Source organism: Carcharhinus amblyrhynchos, chromosome 12 (genome assembly GCF_965287045.1).
Source record: "Carcharhinus amblyrhynchos chromosome 12, sCarAmb.v2.hapA, whole genome shotgun sequence".
Lineage (NCBI taxonomy): Eukaryota > Metazoa > Chordata > Chondrichthyes > Carcharhiniformes > Carcharhinidae > Carcharhinus > Carcharhinus amblyrhynchos.
The window spans coordinates 7784703-7801563 of NC_137335.1; the positions used below are offsets into that span (position 1 = coordinate 7784703).

Consider the following 16861-nt stretch of genomic DNA (forward strand, 5'->3'; position numbering starts at 1 on the left):
GTAAGCCCTGCAGAGAAAGGAAGATGCAATGGCAGAATGGTATTATTGCTGAACTAGTAATCCAGAGAACCAGGGTGCTACTCTGAGGACCTGGGTTCGAATCCCACCACAGCAGAAATTTGAATTCAATAAAAATCTGATAGTAAAAGTCTAATGATGACCATGAAACTACTGTCGATTGTCATAAAAACCCACCTGGTTCACTACATTTATTTATTAGTCACATGTTGGCTTACATTCACACTGCAATGAAGTTACTGTGAAAATCCCCCAGTCACCGCACTCCCGTGCCTGCTCGGATACACTGAGGGAGAACTGAGCACGGCCAATGCATCCAACCAGCACGTCTTTCAGACTGTGGGAGGAAACCGGAGCACCCGGAGGAAACACGGGGAGAACGGGCAGACTCCACACAGACAGTGACCCAGCTGGGGAACTGAACGTGAGTCCCTGACGCTGTGAGGCACCAGTGCTAACCACTGTGCCACCGTGTCCCCACCCCACCCAAAATCTGCCAACCTTACCTGGTCTGACCTACGTGTGATTCCTGCCCCACACAGCAATGTGGTCGACTCTTAACTGTCCTGCGAAATGGGACATTTAATAGCAAGCCACTCAGGCAATTAAGGATTGGCAATAAAGGGCAGCGCAGTGGCAGGGTGGCACACTGGTTAGCCCTGCTGCCTCACAGCGCCAGGGACCTGGGTTCAATTCCAGTCTCGGGTCACTGTCTGTGCGGAGTTTGCACCTTCTCCCTGTGCCTGCATGGGTTTCCTCCCACAGTCCAAAGATGTGCGGGTTGGGTTGATTGGCCATGCTTAAATTGCCCCTCAGTATCAGGGGGACTAGCAGGGTAAGTACGTAGGGTCAAGGGCATAAGTTTAAGGTGAGAGGGGAGAGATACAAAAGGGGCAATTTTTCCACACAGAGGGTGGTGAGTGTCTGGAACGAGCTGCCAGAGGTAATAGTAGAGGCAGGTACAATTTTGTCTTTTAAAAAGCATTTAGACAGTTACGTGGGTAAGATGGGTATAAAGGGATATGGTCCAAATGTGGGCAATTGGGACTAGCTTAGGGGCTTAAAAGAAAAGGGCGGCATGGGCAAGGTGGACCTGTTTCTAAACCTCTATGATTCTAAGGGAATAGGACCTGGGTGGGATTGTGGTCGGTGCAGCCTTGATGGGCTGAATGGCCTCCTTCAGCACCGTAGGGATTCTATGAAATGCTGGCCCAGCCAGTGATGCCCATGTCCCATGAATAAATTTAAAAAAAGCTCCAGGTAGCAGCTGTCTCACCTGCAACATGCAAGGGTGGACGATGGTGCCAGTGCAGACTTGATGGGCCGAAGGGTCTCCTGTGCACTGTATGATTCTACGATGTAAAACTGTGAGACACTCTCGGTGGTGTAGTACAGCCTTGTTAAACACTGCTCCTCAGTTCAGTACGGGGTACATGATGCCAGGATTAAAGCCCGTAACGACACAGTGGACATGTTCTGTCCTGACCCCTCCTGCTGTTGCCCTGCATCCTCAAGATAAAATGTGAGTGCCAGAGAGATCCCATTGCAAAGTACACCGCCAGATGTGCCTTCCAATTTCACACAGCTGTAATGGGACTTCAGCCACTGAGGTTGCCACATCCACTATAAACTATTGACAACATGCCTCAAAATGTAGCGACACATTAAGACGATAGAAAGGGAACATTCTTTAAGTAAACACTTTGCAACCTGTGCTGGGTATTGTCTGCAGCAAGTTCAAGCGTCAACAATAACAGTGCTAATTGACATAAAAATAACTCTCAGCAACTCGGATCGAGAGCCCTCACTTGTTTCAGGTGCAATGGTCATGAGTATCAGAATCTAACCCCGGACTCAGGACAAGTCGCCCTCCAGCGCTAAGCTGGCATTTCCACCCCCACACCACCCCCTCCCCCAACCCAACCATCACCTTCGCAATGTTCCAATTACAGTTCTAAGTGTGTCGCTCCACGAGTAAACAGCACATCCTCCCAACCCTGCATCACTCATGAAGAGAAACTACCTTCTGGAGTTTGGTGATGGGCACAGAAGTGGGAGTGATTGTGTGGAGGTCAGAAGGATGTGCGGGGGCTTGCGGGTGTGATTGTGTGGAGTTCAGAAGGATGGGTGGAGGCCGGGTGGGGTGGGGGAGTGGTTGTGTGGAGTTCAGAAGAACACGCGGGGGCTTGTTGGTGGTGGGGGGAGTGATTGTGCGGAGTTCAGAAGGATGGGGGAGTGGTGGAGGGAGAGGGGAGGGTGGAGATCTCAGTGCAACTTACAGAATACCGAAAGGCTTGCAGAGAGTGGACGTGGGGCAAGATGTTTCCATTAGGAGGACAGACTAGGGTCCAAGGGCACTGCCTCAGAGTAAAGGGACAACCCTTTAGAACCGAGATGAGGAGGAATTTCTTCAGCCAGAAGGTGGTGAATCTGTGGAATTCAGAAGGCTGTGGAGGCCAGATCATTGAGCATATTTAAGACAGAGATAGGTTCTTGATTGGTAAGGGGATCAAAGGTCATGGGGAAGAGGCGGGAGAATGGAGTTGAAAAACGTACCAGCCGTTGAGTAGACTCAATGGGCCAAGTGGCCTAATTCTGCTCCTATATCTTATGATTCTCGTTGTGGAATGGTACATCCACCCACGGGGACTGTTCAACTCACAAATGCGAGGATTTTGCCGATTCTCGCGGTGGCAACCGTCCCCGCCATTACATCATGGGGGTCAAACGTCCGGGTGCCACACTTAAAGGGCACTCAGAGAGTCAGCACTGCCCCTTCCTAACTTGCCCGGACACCATCCCACCCATGCCCCCTCCCCTTCCTTGACCATCCCTTGCCATTCAATGAGATCGTGGCCAGTCTGATACAACCTGCCACCCTCGCCCGGTCTGGCCAAATGCGGCCAATGTGGTTTGGGGTCTTAAATGAGCCCGGTGAGCCGTCCAGTTGTGTTTGAGGCAACACGCCACCACCTCTCGAGGGCAGTTAAGGATCGGCAAGAATCGTCCACCTCAACGGCAACACCCGCCTCGTCTGATTGATAAGGCAACAAGACAAATGGTTGGAGCAGTAGCATTTGAGTTGACATCGCAAGGTTTGAGTTAGTGCACCATTGGGAAGTGCGTTTGTGAGATAGTCCCTCCTCTGGCATTTTCTTGCAAAAATAAATGAGTGCTGGAGCGGCGAAATGTGTGAGATTGGAATGAGCGAGAACCGCCAAGTGCAACAACTCCCACAGCGGGTTTCACACAATAGGCGGGAGCCGCGTCTGGCTTGCTGGAACTTCATCCCCCTGTATTTGTGATCTGCACAAGGGCACGTATTATTTATAGTCGGAAAAAGAATTTCCAATTATAAGTTTTCTGAAATTAATTAGATGCTTATCAGCCTCTGCAAGCTGCTTTTAGGTTTTGCGAATGAATCACCATAATTGGATCTGCAGCATGCACAGTCGCACACGTTGATTAGATTAAGGGGGAGCCCACTCTCAGTCTGTTTCCAAAGCACAATTCTCCCCTCGTGGCAATAACTAAGCTGTGTTTAAATAACAAACACAATCCAGGTGATTAAAACCATCAGTGCAGCGGAAGGGAGTCCGTGCTGCTATTATTTCATTTGGGGGTCGTTTGACCTGTCAACATTCGCCAGCTTCGGAGTTTTGCTCCGAATGTTTGCATCTGCACCCCGCAGTTGGGGTTTACATAATCGCTTTGCAATTATCTAAGCAGATGAGCCTTTGCATAAAATAGAGTCAGTCCCATTGATTGGCCATGCTAAATTGCCCTTAAGTGTCAGGAGCACTAGCTAGGGTAAATACATGGGGTTACAGGGGGGTAAGGGCACTGTTGTCAATTAGCACGGCCAATCCACCTAACCTGCACATCTTTGAACAGTGGGAGGCACCCGGCAGAATGTCAAATTTATCCAGCACTCCCGCGATCCCACCTTCTGGAAGCTTCTTCCGGTCTTCCATTCGGCTTTCCCTCTACTCGGAACAGACAAGAGTTTTGGAACGCCCGACTTCCACCATCCACGACTCCACGCTCTGTCCGACTGGACAAGCAATGTCCTTCCCCCGGGTCTAACGTCCCGCGCCATCAGGGCAGCAGGAGCTGTTCCTGCGGCAGTGTATCCAGACCCGGGGGGCATCAGGCAGTGGAGGAGAGTGTCCCCCTGGATACCATGCCCCACAACATGTGCGCAAACTAATCCCACACTCCCAGCAGCTCGAAGAGGCTGGGCGCCTAATGGCAGGGGCAGCCCACACTGCCTCTAGTTCCCCAGGAGGTGAAGGAAATTCAACACGTCCTCTACGACTCTCACCAATTTTTCCAGATGCATTATAAAGCATCCTTTCGGATGTATCACGGCTTGGTATGGGCTCCTGCTCTGACCAAGACCTCAAGAAACTACAAAGGCTTGTGAACGTAGCCCAGTCCATCACGCTAAACCAGCCTCCCATCCATTGACTCCATCTACACTTCCCATTGCCTTGGAAAAGCAGCCAGTACAATCAAAGGTGCCCACGCACTTCTCTATTCCACCTTCTTCCACTGGGAAAAAGATACAAAAGTCTGACGACATGCACCAACCGACTCAAAAACAGCTTCTTCCCTGCTGCTATCAGACTTTTGAATGGACCTACTTCGCATTAAGTTGATCTTTCTCTACACTCCAGCTATACTGTAACACTACATTCTGCACCCTCTCCTTTCCTTCTCCCCTCTGTACTCTATGATTAGTATGCTTTTGTCTGCATTGCGCTCAAGAAACAATAGTTTTCACTGTATCCCAATACATATGACAATAATAAATCAATCAAACAATCAATCAGTGTAACGTATGCCCACTTACCTTGTGGGCACTCCTCCCAAACAACTGTGCCATCGACATCTACACCCATGGCGTCATTCCTCAAGGTACTATAATGGCATGAAGATGACACATAGGATGCCAACTCAGCAGCAACTGGTATACACTCGGGTTCCGTACACCCGGGCATCAGGATCATCAATGTCCTGACACCTCGCTAAAAGCTCACAATTCTGTAGCATATCTTCAGCAAGTTAACACACTTCAATATTCACGGCAAGGAAGGACAGTGGTTAGCACTGCTGCTTCACAGCACCAGGGACCTTGGTTCGATTCTGGTCTAGGGTCACTGTCTGTGCGGAGTCTGTATGTTCTCCCTGTGTCTGCATGGGTTTCCTCCAGGGGCTCCAGTTTCCTCCCACAGTCCGAAGACGTGCAGGTTGGGTGGATTGGCCATGCTAAATTGCCCCTTAGTGTCCAAAGATGTGCAAGTTAGGTGGATTGGCCATGCTAAATTGCCCCTTAGTGTCCAAAGATGTGCAAGTTAGGTGGATTGGCCATGCTAAATTGCCCCTTAGCATCCCAAGAGGTGGAGCTTAGGGGGATTAACCATGAGATATAAAGTTAAACTTTTATTTATTAGTCACACGTAGGTTTATATTAACACTGCAATGAAGTTACTGTGAAAATCCCCTAATCGCCACACTCTGGCACTTGTTCAGGTATGTTAAGGGAGAATTTAGCATGGCGATGCACCTAACCAGCTCGGTCTTTCGGACTGTGGGAGGAAACCAGAGCACCTGCAGGAAGCCCACGCAGACACGCAGAGAACATGCAGGGTCTGCATAGGCAATAGTCCCATGGACTTGAATCCTCAAGGCAGACTCCACACAGACAGTGACCCAAGCCGGGAATTGAACCCGGGTCCCCGGTGCTGTGAGGCAACAGCGTTAACCACTGTGCCGCCCCCACGTGTGGGGTCATGGGGATCGGGCCTGGGTAATATACTCTTTAGGGAGTCAGGGCGGGATCGATGGGCTGAATAGCCCCATTCTACACGGTAGGGACGTACGATTCTGTAAGTTACACCGGAACGATGCAAAATATATTTCAAGCAACTTACCCCCACCCCAGCGACCCTGTCAGCTGCTGGAACGACGGAGCTTTCCAGTGGAGCTAGGACATCGACAGCGGCGCAACGGAACACAAGAGGAGATTTTACAGCCTGTGTCTAATTTTGTCACTGCCTTGCAGCAGGAGACAGCAACCACACAGCAAACGCCACCTGAATAGAAAGCAGGACATGTAAAATGACAGCATTATACATGCCGGAAAATATCTTACCCTTCTGCATTTGGGTGGATCCAGATATGCCCGGGAGGAGGAGGAGACTGCAATAAAGCCTACACGTCCGAATTGGGATACATATTGCAAATTAACTCCAGTCTGGCTCTGTTGGGTTTACAAATCTTTAGATCCTGCTGTAGGCTTGTACACAAAGCCGCGACGGAGAATGCAAACTCCACCCGACGTGTGATGGCAAGGCAGAACTATTAATATAAATTTCGGCTCGTAGACAATGACAGTTCTCCAGGGCCACTTCCTAACCTCGCACTGCTCGCTGTAGATACTGACACTGACATCCATGGCTGACAGACGAGGCCTCCTTGTCAGGACAGCAAGCTGTAGAAAGTTTTTAACTTGTGCAAGTTTCCGATAGCTTGACCTCAGAACCTTTGACCGCGCCCGTGCAGAGGTAGCACACAGCACCAATGAACATAAAGTTTTAGAGTTTATTTATTAGTGTCACAAATAGGTTTATGTTAAAACCGCAATTAAATCACTGTGAAAATCGCCCTGGATGCCACCTCTTCGGGGACACCGAGAGAGAATTTGGCATGGCCAATCTATCTAACCAGCCCGTCTTTCGGACTGTAGGAGGAAACCGGAGCACCCGGAGGAAACCGACACAGACACGGAATGTGCAGATGCCACACAGATCGTGACCCAAGCCAGGAATCGAACCCGAGTCCCCAGTGATGTGGGGCAGCAGTGCTAAACACCATGCCACCGTGCCGCCCCATATAACAGTAGGCAGGACTTCGACAGAAAATAAATTGAGAAAAGTGTAATTTAGTTTTTGCAATGATGGAGCTGTCACTGGCACAATAAAGAATAAAGAAAATTACAGCACAGGAACAGGCCATTCGGCCCTCCAAGCCTGCACTGCCCACGCTGCCCGACTGAACTAAAACCCCCTACCCTTCCGAGGACCATATCCCTCCATTCCCATCCTATTCATGTATTTGTCCAGACACCCCTTAAAAGTCACTATCGTATCTGCTTCCAACTACCTCCCCCAGCAGCGAGCTCCAGGCACCCACCACCCTCTGCGTACAAAAACTACCTTGTACGTCCCCTTTAAACCTACGCCCCCTGGTAATTGACTCTTCCACCCTGGAAAAAAGCTTCTATCCACTCTGTCCCTGCCCTTCATAATCTTGTAGACTTCTATCAGGTCGCCCCTCAACCTCCGTCGCTCCAGTGAGAACAAACCAAGTTTCTCCAACCTCTCCTCATAGCTAATGCCCTCCATACCAGGCAACATCCTGGTAAATCTTTTCTGTACCCTCTCCAAAGTCTCCACATCCTTCTGGCAGTGTGGCAACCAGAATTGAACGCTATATTCCACTCTATGGAGAAGCCATATCTGTAAAAATCTAATATATGTTGTGGTCATGGGGCATTACAGTGCAGAAAAGAGGCCCTTCAGTCCATCGTGTCTGTGCTGGTAATCAAGCATCTATCTATTCCAATTCCCCTTTTCTAGCACTTGGTTTGTAGCCTTGTATGCCATGGCATTTGAAGTCCTCACCTAAATGCTGCTTAAATGCCTGGCACAGTGGTTAACACTGCTGCCTCACAGCACTAGGGACCTGGGTTCAATTCCTGTCTTGGGAATCACTGTCTGTGCACAGTCTGCATATTCTCCCCCGTTGCTGCGTGCCTTACCCCCAGGTGCTCCGGTAGCCTACTTGCGACAATAATAAACAAACTTAAATGTTGGGAGGGGCTCCAGCCCTTCGGGCAGTGAGTTCCAGATTTCCACCCCCTCTGGGTGAAGAAGTTTTTCCTCAAATCCCCCTCCATTTCTCCTACCCCGTACCTTAGATCTATGCCCCCTGGTTACTGACCCCTCGACCCCATCAGCAGCAGATGCAGTGAGTGTTTCAACACCCAAGAATCAATGAGATGACCTTCTCATTTTCCCTTATAAGCCTTAACAATCCAAAATGTGACCCACACGACTTGCAGTTTCAAAGGCTCCATCACAGGACTACAGATTAGGAAGCAGTAATGTTGAAAAGCACACTTTTCACCGTGGACAATAATGTATCAAAGATTGGTCAGAGATTATCTAAAAGCAGCTCGAAGCCAGAGAAAATTGAGCTGTGATGGGTAATTATACAAACAAAATGTTTCATCAGTATTATGCAAAACCAACCAGTCGCAACATGCTCTCCCTATTTATTTCGCATTGCATGCAACTGAAGTCTATACAGCATATAAGATCAGGTGAAGTTTCAAGAGCCAGAAAGAGTGTACGATAGATTTATGGCAAGGTGTTTCTTAGAAGGACGCCTGCGTGGAACAAAAGTCTACCAGGCTGGGGTTACGGCTATAAGTGAAAAGCAAAGATTTATCTACAGTTTCCCAGGGTTTAGCTCCCGAGAAGAAAACAGACGCAGCTTTGATTATACTCACAACAATACTCCAAGTCAGAACCAGAGCAGGAGCCGTGCCACAAGACCAAAATACAAGGCGCGAGGAACTCTTGTGGTCACACTAACAATGTACAAACTGCACAACAGACTGTAATCTCCACCTCAGGATAAATGCCTCCCTTAATTTGTGCACAACAAACAAAGCAAGAGCCACCCCTGTGCGGATTGCGGTGAACTATTGGACTGGAGTGCACTCTTATCCCACAAATCAGGATGTGCTCAAGAAATGTGCTCAGGATTTGCAGGTTGACTGTAATGCTCACTCCCAAGCTGAATTGTTTGGGGGGTGGGGGGTGTGGATTTATCGCGGGAGATGATATACAGACAGGACTGCATCACAAAGACTCTGCTAGACAAACCGACCACAGTACATCCTTAAGATTTATGCACCATCAGATAAAAAAAGAAGTTTTGAAAGACAAATGATTTGCAGTGTTCAACATATGTCCGACGGCAAATGGCGTGCTTTAAATATTAATTAATCGCCGGTGCAGTTGTTTATCTTAGACACAAGACCATGCTATGAAACTACCTTCGCTTATGATTCACTGCACAAGTATGTCATATATATGTTAAAAATGAAAAGGAGATCGAGACAAGAAGCGCAAGAGGAATTTGATCTGCTACGTGCTGTTTAGTGACTCCACGTTCGAAGGGGTGAACACTGGAGCTGTGGAAACGGGCAATGTAATTCCCCGCTTGTGCATCTTGTTCAACGGGGACAAAGTAGAAAATGGTCGAGAGCTTCAAGTTTCTAGGTGTCCAGATCGCCAACAACCTGTCCTGGTCCCCCTCCACCCAAGCCGACACTATAGTTACGAAAGCCCACCAATGCCTCTACCTTCTCAGAAGACTAAGGAAATTTGGCATGTCCGCTACAACTCTCCCTAACGTTTACAGATGCACCATAGAAAGCATTCTTTCTGATTGTATCACAGCTTGGTATGGCTCCTGCTCTGCCCAAGACCGCAAGGAACTGCAAAAGGTCGTGAATGTAGCCCAATCCATCACACAAACCAACCTCCCATCCATTGCCTCTGTCTACACTTCCCGCTGCCTTGGAAAAGCAGTCACGATCGCACGCACCCCGGACATTCTCTCTTCCACTTTCTTCCATCGGGAAACAGATACAAAAATCTGAGGTCACGTACCAACCAACTCAAGAACAGCTTCTTCCCTGCTGCCATCAGACTTTTGAACAGACCTACCTTGCACTAAGTTGATATTTCTCAACACCCTAGCTATGACTGTCACACTACATTCTGTACCCTCTCCATTCCTTCTCTTTGTCTGTATTGCATGCAAGAAACAATACTTTTCACTGTACACTAATACATGTGACAATAATAAATCAAATCAAATCTTGTTCCAGCTCATTGGTTGGGACCTTTGGATATTTGGTCAGTTAATCTTGAGGTGGAAGTGGGGGGGAAGGCAAACTGCAAAGGGACAAACCGGGAATGGCCAAAGCCAATATTACTTTGGTGGAACAAGGGTTGGCAAATTATGTTGCAGTTATATAAAATCTTGATTAGGCTGCATTTGGAGTACTGGGTGCAGTTCAGGTCACCACACTACCAGAAGGATGCGGAAGCTTTGGGGAGAGTGCAAAGAAGGCTCACCAGGATGTTGCCTGGTCTCGAGGGTGTTGGCTATGAGCAGAGGTTGAATAAACTTGGGATCGTTCTCACTGGAAAGACGGAGGCTGAGGGGAAACTTGATAGAGGTCTACAAAATCATGAGAGACGTAGGCAGACGGATAGTTAGAGGATTTTTTCCCAGGGTGGAAGTGTCAATTACAGGGGCACAGGTTCAAGGTGAGAGGGGGAAAGTTTAAGGGAGATGTGTGGGGCAAAGTTTTTCATACAGAGAGCGGTGGGTGCCTAGAACGCACTGCCAGAGAAGATGATGGAAGCAGGCACATTTGAGATTTAGGAGGCACTTGGATGGGTACATGAATCAGGGAGGGAATAGAGGGACATGGTCCGAGTGAGGACAGATGGTTTTTTATTTAGCTCAGTTAGAGCATCATGATTGGCATGGGCTTGGAGAGCCGAAGGGCCTGTTCCTGTACAGTACTTTTCTTCATTCCTTGAAAATCAAGGGTGACACGGTGGCACAATGGTTAGCACTGTTGCCTCCCTGTGCCAGGGACCGGGTTCAATTCCAGCTAGAGTCACTGTCTGTGCGGAGGAATCTGCACATTCTCCGTGGATATCCTCCAGGAGCTCCGGTTCCCTCTCACAGTAAAAGATGTGCGGGTTAGGTTGATTGGCCACGCTAAATTAACCCGCGTGTCAGGTGTTTTAGCAGAGTAAATATGTGGGGTTACGGGAATAGGGTCTGGGTGGGATTGTGGTCGGTGCAGACTTGATGGGCCAAATGGCCTCCTGCTGCACTGCAGGCATTCCATGAAAATGCTGGAAAATCTCAGCAGCTTTGACAGCATCTATGGAGCGAGAATAAAACCATTCAAGGCACCTCCTCTGCCAGCGCGTTCCAGGCACCCACCACTCTGTGTGTGAAAAAACCTCCCTCGCACATCTCCCTCAAGCTTTCCCCCTCTCACCTTGAACCTGTGCCCCCTTGTAATTGACACTGCCACCCTGGGAACAAGCCTCTGACTACCCACTCTGCTTGTGCTTCTCATAATTCAAATCTGGTTGGCCCCTTGTCAGAGTTCTGATGGAACTTGGAAGACCAACGCTGCCTTGAAGAGTGCTCTTCGGATCTGGGAATCAACGTTGTGACTCTGACTTACACCGTCAGGCCGTCCAACTGTTCCCACTTCAACACCTCCGGCACAGACAGATAATGATCCAAATTTCTTACGGACAACCTCAGATTCTCATCATGCCAAATAGGGTTTAATTTCCAATGTTTTCCAGGTTTTAAATTCCCCAATCCTAAACGTGTTTGACCCCAGGTATGGAGCACAAGGCTCTGATAGAACATGGCAGCACAGAACAATCAATGCTCCTGTTCTTCCAAGAAAACAATCAGTTTCCTCATGTATACACAAACTGCCCAGTAGAACATAGCTCTGTGATACGGGCAGTTGACAATTATTCCAGGGTGTCATTCAATGGGACAGCCAACATTTGAGTTAATGGTTCAAACATGATCTTCCCACCCATTGTTGCAAATGGCCACCTAACGGAATGAGTAATTTAATTCCAATATCCCAACCAGGCTGTGAAAAAAAACTACAACTCAGGGAGCTTGAATTTAAGTGTAAGGTTATTTACTGGTGTCACAAGTAGGCTTACATTAACGCTGCAATGAAGTTACTGTGAAAATCCCCCCCCCAGCCGCCACACTGTTTGGGGACACCGAGGGAGAATTTAGCGTGGCCGTCAGACTGTGGGAGGAAACCGGAGCATCCGGAGGGAACCCACGCCAACACGGGAGAGAAGGCGCAGACTCCGCACAGGCAGTGACCCAAGGCGGGAATCAAAGCCGGGTCCCCGGCGCTGTGAGGCAGCAGTGCTACTGTGCCACCCATAGTGGAGCATTTCGGAGCAGCCACAATGGCGGGGAGCAGGGGCGGTTGGGGTGGGGGGTAAACGTGTCGGATTCCCGGCGCTGGGGAAACTGTCTTATTCGGGGGCAGGAAAGGCCTGATCCAGGAATCCGGATGTCAGTTGCTCTGATCCATGAAGACAATTCTCCCGGAATTCTCAGAAATTTAATGGTGGATCAGGAATTTGATGTGAATTGCAGAGGTGGCCCATGGCCCCTGAAGCACCGAACAAGAACAAAGAATTGCACAGGAACAGGCTCTTCGGCCTAACAATCTGTGCCGACAAAGACACCTCTTTAACCTAATATTTTCTTGCCTCTAGGTGGTCCATATTCCTCGATTCCCTTCCTACTAGACCAGAAGACATAGGAGCAGAATTAGGCCATTCGGCCCATCAAGTCTGCTCCGCCATTCCATCATGGCTGATACTTTTCTCATCCCCATTCTCCTGCCTTTTCCCTTGATCCCCTTATTAATCAAGAACCTATCCATCTCTGTCTTAAAGACACTCAATGACCTGGTCTCCACAGCCTTCTGCGGCAAAGAGTTCCACAGATTCACCACTCTCTAGTTCAAAAAATTCCTCCTCATCTCTATTTTAAAGGATCCTCCCTTTAGCCTGAGGTTGTGCCCTCTGGTTCTAGTTTTTCCTGGTGGAAACATCCTCTCCAGGTCCACTCTATCCAGGCTTTGGACACTCAGTAAGATTCCCCCTTATCCACCTCATCAATGAGTACAGACCCAGAGTCCTCAACCGTTCCTCATATGACAAGCTCTTCATTCCAGGGATCATTCTTGTCAACCTCCTCTGGACCCTTTCCCAGACCAGCACATCCTTCCTTAGATCTATTATATTTCTGTATCCATCAAGATGTCTTTTGAATGTTGTTATTGTTGGGTTTGCTTTCTGGCTCATGGGAGTTTGGGTTGTTTCTCGATACTCAGTGCCCAATTAATATATCTGGCACGAGGAACAGTAGATTGGGGATATGGAAGCCATGCCCCATTCCCCATTACACCGATACCCTCCCCCACTCACCAGCGACAATCTTCCCCATAATCCCAGCCCACTGTGTCCAGGCCTCCAGCGTTGATCTCTGGTCAAGACCTCATAGCATCACTGGCAGCCATCACCATTCCCAGTGGCATGTTGGCACTGGACAGCTTTGACCCCTACTCGGCTGGCAGCTCTCAGGGGTGGGACTTCTGCCTTCTGGGGTCATTGGTCTCACAGGAGGCCTGATGTTGGTCAATTAAGTGCCCGAGTGCTCTTCAAATCGCCTCAGGCAGGACTCCAGACAATGGGCTTCCACTGCTTCTCCAAACATCGAGGTGGGGGCAAGGGGACGCAGCGGGTAGGGGGGGTGGGAGAGAAGGAGAAGAGGCGCAGAGAGAGAGACAGACAGACAGAGTGAAAGAGCAAGAAAGAAAAACGGAGAGAGCAAGAGAGTGACAGAGGGAGAAAGAGCACGGAGAGAGCAGAGACAGAAGCAAAGAGAGGCAGAGAGGGAGAGAGGCAGAGAGAGAGGGAGAGAGGCAGAGAGAAAGAGGGAGAGGGAGAGAGGCAATAGAGAGAAGCAGAGAGAGAGAGGCAGAGAGAGAGAGGCAGAGAGAGAGAGGCAGAGAGAGAGAGGCAGAGAGAGAGAAGCAGAGAGAGAGAGGCAGAGAGAGAGAGGCAGAGAGAGAGAGGCAGAGAGAGAGAGGCAGAGAGAGAGAGGCAGAGAGAGAGAGGCAGAAAGAGAGAGGCAGAGAGAGAGAGGCAGAGAGAGAGAGGCAGAGAGAGAGAGGCAGAGAGAGAGAGGCAGAGAGAGAGAGGCAGAGAGAGAGAGGCAGAGAGAGAGAGGCAGAGAGAGAGAGGCAGAAAGAGAGAGGCAGAGAGAGAGAGATGGAGAGAGAGACAGAGACAAAGGGAGAGAGAGAGAGAGAGGAGCAGAGAGTGAGAGAGGCAGAGAGAGAGTGGGAGAGAGAGAAAGAGAGAGAAAATGAAAGTGGGAGAGAGAAAGAGGGAGGCAGAGAGAAAAGACAAAGAGAGAAAGAGACAGAGACAGACAGATGAAGAGAGAAACAGACAGATGAAGCGAGAGAGAGAGAGACAGAGAGAGAGAGACAGAGAGAGAGAGACAGAGAGAGAGAGAGACAGACAGACAGAGGCAGAGAGAGAGACAGAGAGAGTGAAGCAGAGAAAGAAACAGAGAGAGGTAGAGACAGAGAGAGAGATAAAAATAGAGATAGAGATAAAGAGTGACAGAGACAAAAAGAGACAGAGACAGAGACAGTAACAGAGAGTGAAAAACAGAGAGACAGAGGGAGAGAGAGGCTCGCATGACTGGAAATAAATTTCTTCCATTTATTCTGCAATCAGGCTCTTTGTGAAGCTGATGGGTTTATTCCACAATGATGCATCCGGGAATATGAGGGTTGAGAATGAGTTACCATCAGCCCGGTCAACGGACAACTAACAGATTTCACTGCTCACTGAATAATCCACTTTATATCACACATTCCAACAGGCAAATAAAATCCAGAAGATAATAGCGCGAGGCTGTTACCCTCAACTGGAGAGTCGTGAACACAGAATCACAGTCTCAGGACAAGTCTCGGACTTATCTTGGACTGAGATGAGGAGAAGGGTCTTGACTCCAAGGTTTATAGACCTGTGGGACTGGCCCCAGAGGGATTCTCAGTAAGCGGGTGCAGTCAAGAGTTAGATTTATAGATTGTTGGATACCAAGGGAAGCAAAATTGGAAAGGCAGACGTACCATTGATAGAGGATAAGCCATTACGAGAATCATAGAATCCCTACAGTGCAGAAGGAGGCCATTCGGCCCATCGAGTCTGCACTGACCACTATCCCACCCAGGCCCTATCCCCACATATTTACCCTAGTTCGTCCCCCTGATGCTAAGGGGCAATTTATCATGGTCAGTCCACCTAACTAACACATCTTTGGAGTGTGGGAGGAAACCACAGCATCCAGAGGAAACCCATGCAGACACGGAGAGAATGTGCAGACTCCACGCAGAGAGTCATCCAAGGCCAGAATTGAACCTGGGTCCCTGGCGCTGTGAGGCAGCAGTGCTAACCACTGTGCCACCTAAATGATATGGGCTACTCCTGATCCATAAGCTTATGCTGTTATATGAGTATAAATTTAGAACTATTAAAATGGTAATTAAATTAATTCATGATTACGGCTCAGCGACAAAAACGAGTTCTAAACGCAAGTGGAGGTTAGAGCAGCTTCGCAGAACATACTCACAGCAGGATCAATAAAAATCGCTCCACATTTATTATAAAAACAATCCTTTCACTTGTGAAAACGAACACAGTATTGACAAAACTCAATGCTTTGTGTGGCAAGCACACACTTGCCCCAACACTTATTAATTGCCATCAGTACCTCATACATTGGAAAAATAATTCGAAGAAAATAATGCATAAATTAACACGAAAAGCTGTATATTCCTGAAAACGCACCGATAAAATAAAATCACAGCTAAGTTTATTTAATAGTCGCAGGCTTACATTAACACTGCAGTGAAGCTACTGTGAAAATCCCCTCGTGGCCACACTCCCGTTACTCCCCCTACACTTCCCGCTGCCTCAGCAAAGCGACCAGCATAATTAAGGACCCCACGCACCCCGGACATTCTCTCTCCCACCTTCTTCTGGGAAAAAGATACAAAAGTCTGAGGTCACGTACCAACCAACTCAAGAACAGCTTCTTCCCTGCTGCTGTCAGACTTTTGAATGGACCTACCTCGCATTAAGCTGATCTTTCTCTACACCCTAGCTATGACTGTAACACCACATTCTGCACCCTCTCCTTTCCCTCTCCATGAATGGTATGCTATGTCTGTATAGCGCCCCAGAAACAATACTTTTCACTGTATGCTAATACATGCGACAATAATAAATCAAATTAAATCACTGAGGAAGAACTTAGCATGGCCAACACACCTAACCAGCACCTCTTTCAGAATTCCGAATGCATCAGGATTTTCTGATTTACGGAAAAATAGAATAGAATCGAATCATAGAATCCCTACAGTGCAGAAGGGGGACATTTGGCCCATTGAGCCTGGACCGACAACCATCCCACCTAGGCCCTATCCCCGTAACCCCACATATTTACCCTAAACTAAGGGGCAAATTAGCCTAAACTGCACATCTTTGGAGTGTGGGAGGAAACTGGAGCATCCGGAGGAAACCCACGCAGACACGGGGAGAATCTGCAAACTCCACACAGACAGTGACCCGAGGCTGGGATCAAACCCAGCTCCCTGGTGCTGTGAAGCAGCAGTGCTAACCACAGTGCCGCCCCTTAATAATAACATTATTGGCTCCGATCTGTCGTATCCTCCAGCTTTAATCTCAGCTGGATGCAGTTCTTTTTTTAGGAAAGGTATAATTCATGATTTTATTAATACAGGGCACTGCAACGTTACATAACAAAGAGGATCGCAAAGCTGTTTAAATTAGGCTCTTGGCAAGTTAAGCAGACTTGAAAGGGTTTCAAATGAAACCTTTGCACCATTTCCCTCCCCCACAGACGCTGCCTGACTTCTTGTCAAACACATTACTGCCGTTTGAATATTTTAAATAACGGCTTGCTGAGACTCCACACATCAAACCATGGTGACATCGTCAGGCACTGCGGGGTGGGGTAACCACCTTCACTCTCACTCAAACACTTGGCAATTAGTCACCCACTGCAAGCT

The 16861-nt window shown here is 48.5% G+C and overlaps 1 protein-coding gene across 4 annotated transcripts in view; it reads right to left on the reverse strand.

The window, feature by feature from the left end:
* Positions 1-16861, reverse strand: part of LOC145350763 (1-phosphatidylinositol 4,5-bisphosphate phosphodiesterase beta-4-like) — a 451544-nt gene that overhangs the window by 240671 nt on the left and 194012 nt on the right. For 2 of the 4 annotated variants that reach the window (XM_080200037.1, XM_080200034.1), the window contains exon 5: positions 5955-6116. The exons of 1 other annotated variant lie outside the window; for it this stretch is intronic. The gene's annotated coding sequence lies outside the window, so the exon portion shown is untranslated. Of the gene's footprint in view, positions 1-5954; positions 6117-8596; positions 8783-16861 lie in introns of those variants that run through there. One more of the 4 variants, XM_080200035.1, reaches the window with a different exon arrangement.